Source organism: Equus przewalskii, chromosome 3 (assembly GCF_037783145.1).
Source record: "Equus przewalskii isolate Varuska chromosome 3, EquPr2, whole genome shotgun sequence".
Classification (NCBI taxonomy): Eukaryota; Metazoa; Chordata; class Mammalia; order Perissodactyla; family Equidae; genus Equus; species Equus przewalskii.
The window spans coordinates 116,137,654-116,143,665 of NC_091833.1; positions in this window are offsets into that span (position 1 = coordinate 116,137,654).

The window sequence follows — 6,012 nt, forward strand, 5'->3', positions numbered from 1 at the left end:
TCTAAGAATGATTCCCAGTTCTGAAGACAGTTTCCGGGAGATCCCGGTTCCAAAGCCTTTGTAGGAATTGCAAATAACTGGAATAAGGGCTCCACCTTCCAAAGGGCGAGAGACCCTCGAGAGGAACACACAGTGGGGGACACATGGATTCTTGCGGGTTAAACCGCCAGCCACGTCAGAACCTCATCCACACCCGGGGCTGGGAGGTTCTGATTCGGTTCCTGCGTATGACACGGGAGGATCCTGCCAGACAGCTCTCTGAATGCGAACCCACCTGTGCTGCTCCCAGATGTGCCCTCGGGGCCCCTCACCGGAGGCATGTGCCCGGGCTCAGAGCTGGCACAGAGCCGCTTGGCTGGTGGGTGTCAGGGCCCCCATTTGAACTTGTCTGTGGTTTTAGAACTAGAACCTTCCGACCCTCCAGAGCGGGGGGTGTGTGTGCTGAGTGTGGTCACGGAGGCTGAACTGAACTGCCTGCTCAACTCCCCACAGGCTGGGGGAGTTCGTGCCCCACTGTCACCGTCAATGCTCCCTGGGAGGCCTGAGCTCCGGTGAGGCGGGGCCAGCCCATCCTGCACTCCCTGCCCGCCAGCAGTTCCACCGGGTCCCGGCCAGCACGGCCAACTGGCTGCTGGGGAGACCCCCCACAGCCAGCGTCCGCCCACGGCAGCTCTTGGACTTCTGCCTGCAGCGGACACACTGAGGGCCGGCTGGGCCTCGTTGGAGCCCAGTGGATGGGGCACTGGTCCTGCCACAGAAATGCCCCTGGGGCCCCAGATGGCAGCTTGGCTTTGGGCAGGGCTGTGCGGAGTGGCAGTTGTGGGCGGAGGAGATGGCACAGGCTGTGGATGGTTTCAGCTCTGGCCGAACCCAACGTGGTTGCTGGGTGTCCCTAGGACAATGGCTTTCTCTCTCTGAGCCTCAGTTTCCCCACCTCCTTCATGGGATTATTGTGATGCTTCAAAATGGTGTTAGGAAGGCACAATGTGCAGTGCCCGGGTCACAGTGGGTCTCTGATAAGTGACCCGTGTTGTATGTGTAATGTGACTAGCTTACTTAGGGTCTGTGGGGTGGCCCAGGTTAACGACTGTCATTCCAGCCTAGTAATTAGTATTGGCCCCATTCGCTCTCAGCATCATCTGGGTTTGGAGGTAAAGTCTATGGCGAATCTGGTTTGGGGCTCCCGGACCTCACGTCTGACAGTCGGTAGTCAGGGCAGGGTGCCCCAGACCGGCAGGCACGGGGGTCCCCGGGGAAGTGCCCGTTTCTGAGAAACCTCGCCGTCGGCTCCACTTCTGCTTGTTGTGAAGTAAGTGGGCTGGGCTTGCTGGTGGCCTGCATCCTGTCTGGTTTACTAGGAGGGACCAGAATCCTGATGGGGAAGACGTGACGAATGTCTGTGTGCTCAGAGCTTTTTCTGGTGAGGATGTAGAAGCATGTGGACCCTGTCCCCTTCTCCCAAGGCCACCAGTGGGTCTCTTGATCACCATCCTGAGACAGTGAAGAGAGTCATGGCAGTGGGCAGAGCTCAGGTCTGCAGGGGGACAGCAGCCAGGAGGGTGGGGGCTCCCTCCCCTAATGCAGCCCCTCTGCTCCGCCCTGGGGGAGCCAATGAGGGGGCTTCCCTTGAGTGGCAGCATCGTTTTCAGTCTAGCGGTCAGTGGGGCCACTCCCAGATGAGGCCACCCACCGTCCTTGTTGCCAAATGGACCCAAGGGACAATGTCTGGGAATCGTGTGCACGTCTGTCATATTTCCACTCCAGGAAGAGAATGGTGCTCAGCAGCTAAGCAGGCCCAGGAGAAGGAGTGAGTGAGTGAATGAGTGCATGGGCACGGGGCCCTCCTCAATCCTGTTCTTCATTGCTCTCTTCCCTCTCCAGGCCCTGGGCCGGCCCCTCAGAACTAGGAGTGGGCTGCATGATCGGGGCCCCACCACGTGGTAGGATGGACTCGCTGATACGGCCTCGCCCATGGGGTCCTGCAGAGCCCGCAGCACTGGCCCCCACCCAAGGTCCAGGGTGAGGCGGGTCCCGAGTTCTTTCCTTCCAGACACACACACAACAGTCAGCTCCTTTTGGCCATCAAGGCATTAGTGACAGTTCATAGCCTGGTGGAGCCAGTGTGACAAATTCTGTTCCAACTAACCGGGTGTTGTTTGGCTGCTTTTGGCTGATTCTCTGACATCTCTTCTCAGCAGGATGTATTTAAGTGCTGGTAAATTATAAGATGCAATTCAAAAAAACCCAAACTTTTTAGGAATAATAACTATAGATATGTGGTCAGGAAGCAGTTAAAAAAAAACCCACCCAGGCAGTACAACAAAAGCCCTCAGTCCAGCCCTTGGCCGTGGGCTGCAGATGTGAGAGGCGCTGCTTTGCAAGAGGCACCTGGACCCGGAGGCCCCACGCCCCCCGCACCCCGGCAGGGGTGGCAAAGGAGAGCTCTGCTCTGTGTCTGTAATTCCAGAGCCAGGCCGAGACCCTGCGGGCGGCACTCTCCTTCAGCCTGGGAACCTCTCCGGGATGGTGGAAGTGTGCCAGCCAGCTGGGCTGGCCCTCGTGTTACCACAGCCTCGCCACAGGAAAAGCCGCTCTTACAGCCTTAAATCCATTCGAGGAAATATGTGTACCCTGTCCTCCGGAAAACGTCATGGCTGGAAAGAGGCAACATTCATTAGAGGTTGTGACAGTTCCTCTCTTATTTTGCCTTCCCCGAAGCCCCCTTAGAATTTTCTAGAAGACCACTCAGGCATAGGCGCTTCCCAGGGGAGTGCCATTAGTTGCATCTATGCTGGGCCTTCTAGAACATTCTCTCCATCAGCTGATGCAGCTGACTCACTGTGCTGTTTTTTGCCTTGGGCTTGTGGTCGTTTTTTAATTTGAAGGATGCTTGTCATGTGCACTTAAACACATTGCAAAATGGTGTCACGTCCCAAGAACTTTGCGAACAAATAAACATTTTAGTCAAAGCGTCTCTCATTTCTCTGCAAAAGGGAAAAATGTGGCCTTTGCATCAGCCTGAAGCCAACGGCCTGATTCCCAGGAAAGCAGATCCCCTGTCGGGCTTCCCAGATGACCCTGAGTAGACCCTGTACCGCGTGTGCGGGGGGAGGAGGGGCCTCAGTGCTCCTGCAAACCGCATGTTGTCCCGGTGCATGAGCCGGTGGCACCTGGCACAGTGCAAGCTCTTCTGGGGATGGTCCTTAACGCCCACCTGACTCTCAGGGGGCCGGGAGACCCCACGGGGCAGGAAGCACTCCCCGCTGCACAGCAGGTGGCTGCCGGCTTCTTGTTGGCAGCTCCAGGCAAGGGCTGCGTATGGTGAGAACGTCTCTCCAGTGCCCGGCAGGCGGCACGGAGCCTGTGGTTGGAGAGCCCTCCTGGGCGAAGGAAACACGGTGAGCTCAGTGAGTTGAGTGCTGTTCCAGAGGAAGCGTGGAGAGGGGGCTCCTGACAGAGTGGGGGACGGGGGGAGCTCCCAGAAGGTTTGATGCTTCAGCCAGGCACCGAAGGAGGGGTGCACAAGGAGTCAGCTCCCGGCTGGGGACTGGACTCCCAGCCACCTCTGGGGTCCTGGCTGCTGTGCCACCCCCAGCCCACCATCTCGAGCCCCTTGCTGAGGTTGGCCCCTGGCTGAGGGTCCACTGACTGGTGAAGTGGCCAGGATGGTATGGCAGAGTCTGTGCTCTCCCCATGACTGCCAGCTTGTTCTGTAAGCAGCCACCCTGGGCTCGTGCACCTGGCGCGGGGCATCCAGGTTCTTGCAGCTTCAGGACCCAGGTGCATCTGCTGGCTCACCTGGCCGAGTGCTGCCCAGCCCGCCTTGGCCCATTATGCAGTGGGCTGGCTGCTTGGGGCCAGGATTTGGGGGATGGGGGACCTGCACACCTCGGCGCCTGGGAAGGCTAACCCCGCCCGCGACCTGCCCAGACGAACTGCGTGGTGGGTGGGGTTCTCCTGGCTAAAGAGCCGTGGGTGAGAGGCTGTTCTTTCCAACTTGACTGGGGAGGAAACAAGTTGATCCCAGAGAGATTACCAAATTCTTCTCACTGGGTCTTTCAAAATAACAGAAGCTAACATTGACCTTTTTAAAAAATTTTTTTAAATTGAGGAAACACTGATTTATAACATTATATAAATTTCAGGTGTACATCATTCAATTTCAGCTTCTGAGTAGACTATATCGTGCTCACCCCAATAGTCTAATTACCATCCATCACCATACACACGTGCCCTTTACCCTTCACCTCCCCACCCCTTCCACTCTGTTCTCTATATCTATGTGTTTGTTTGTTTATCTTCCACATATGAGTGAAATCAGACAGTATTTGGCTTTCTCCATCTGACTTATTTCATTAGCATAATGCCCTCAAGTTCCACCCATGTTATCGTAAATGGCAAGATTTCATCCTTTTTTATGGCTGAGTAGTATTCCATTGGGTATATATACCACATCTCTATCCATTCATCCGTCCACGGACACTTAGGTTGTGTCCAAGTCTTGGCTATTGTGAATAATGCTGCAATGAACATGGGGGTGCGTGTATTTTTAGAATTAGTTACACTGACCCTTTTTCATCAAATCTAAAATGCCACTGTTTTAAAGCTGTATCATCATTTTACGTACCACTCAAGAAAGAAAAACAAACCCGAAAAGAGAGCTGTAACAGGAGACACCTGTGTAAAGCTGGACACCTAAGGGCTGCAGGCTCAGGGGCCGTGAGGACTCAACCTGCCACAGGAGGGGACAACGAGGAGACTCACCCAGGACGAAGAAATGAACTTCTGAGAAGGTGCGCCACCAGCCCGCACTCGGGGAGTGTGGGGTCTACACTCACCCCCCCGCAGCATGGGCTGGAAACTGCAGAGGTGAAGTCAGAGGCAAGTTCTCCAGGACACTGGCTGGAGCAGGCCCAGGGGCTTCTGGAAGGCCGAGGCTGCAGCCCAGGTGGACAGAAGGCAGCGTGGAGCATCAGACGCCCTGGACTCCGGAGGTGCTTAAATGGGCGCTGGAGCCGATGAGGCGGGGTAAGCGGCTCCTTCTCGGAGCCGGGGGTGGATGGAAGCCATTCCCCTCCTATACGCTGCCGCCGTAGCCGTAGGTACTGTCACTGTCACTCCAGCCTCTGGGTTAAGCAGCTTGTCCAGAGTCTTAGGGCTGAGTGGCATCTGGCTCCCCGCTACCCAGGACAGCTGGTCAAAGAAGCCCCGGAAGGCATAAGGCTCCTACAGATGGGCCAACGGCCTGAAGGGGAGGGACCCGGCTCAGGAGACACTGCTGGGCTGTGGACCCTGGTGTCCAGCTGGCACTGTCCCCCGGCTCAGGGCAGCAGCACAGCAATGTATGCACTGGCTGGACCGCAGCTGGCGGCTGTGAGGAGTGGCTGTCAGGAAGATGTGCGCACATCTGGATGGCAGAATCAGTGCCTGTCCAGCTCCAGGGAGGGGGGCTTCAGTGGCACTGGCTGACCCCCAAAGCTGTCCTGACCCTGGGAGGAGAGGGGCTCTGGGCAGACAGTGAGCTGGGCGCTCCGGGGTCCACCTTTCCCTCACCTTGAGGCCGAGGGTCCTGGGCCTCCCTCTTTCCAGGTCCCTTGGGCCTCCTGCCTGAATGGCTCCAGGTGATGCAGGGACGGGCTCGGGGGGAGGGGAGGCGAGGGGCAAGGGGCTCTCCCACTCCCCAGGTGCAGACAGGTTACCGGGGAGGTGGGGGTGTCTTCACCCTGCTCTCCTGGATCCCTCCACATTGCCTTTGCCCTCTCATCTGTGGGGGAGGGGGAAAGGGAAGAGAGACCCTCCCAATGACCTTTTGTGTCACCACCTGGACCACATACTGTCTATTTAATGGCCTGCCACATTTCACTGAGGACCCCTGGTGCCAGGCTCCTTGCTGGGCCCTGCTGGGAGCAAACCAGGCAGGGGCTTCTCCAGGGAGCAGATGGAGACCCCGCTCAGGGCGGGAGTCGCCCAAGGCCAGGAGGAGCCTCCTGCCCTGGCCGAGACTTCCCCACA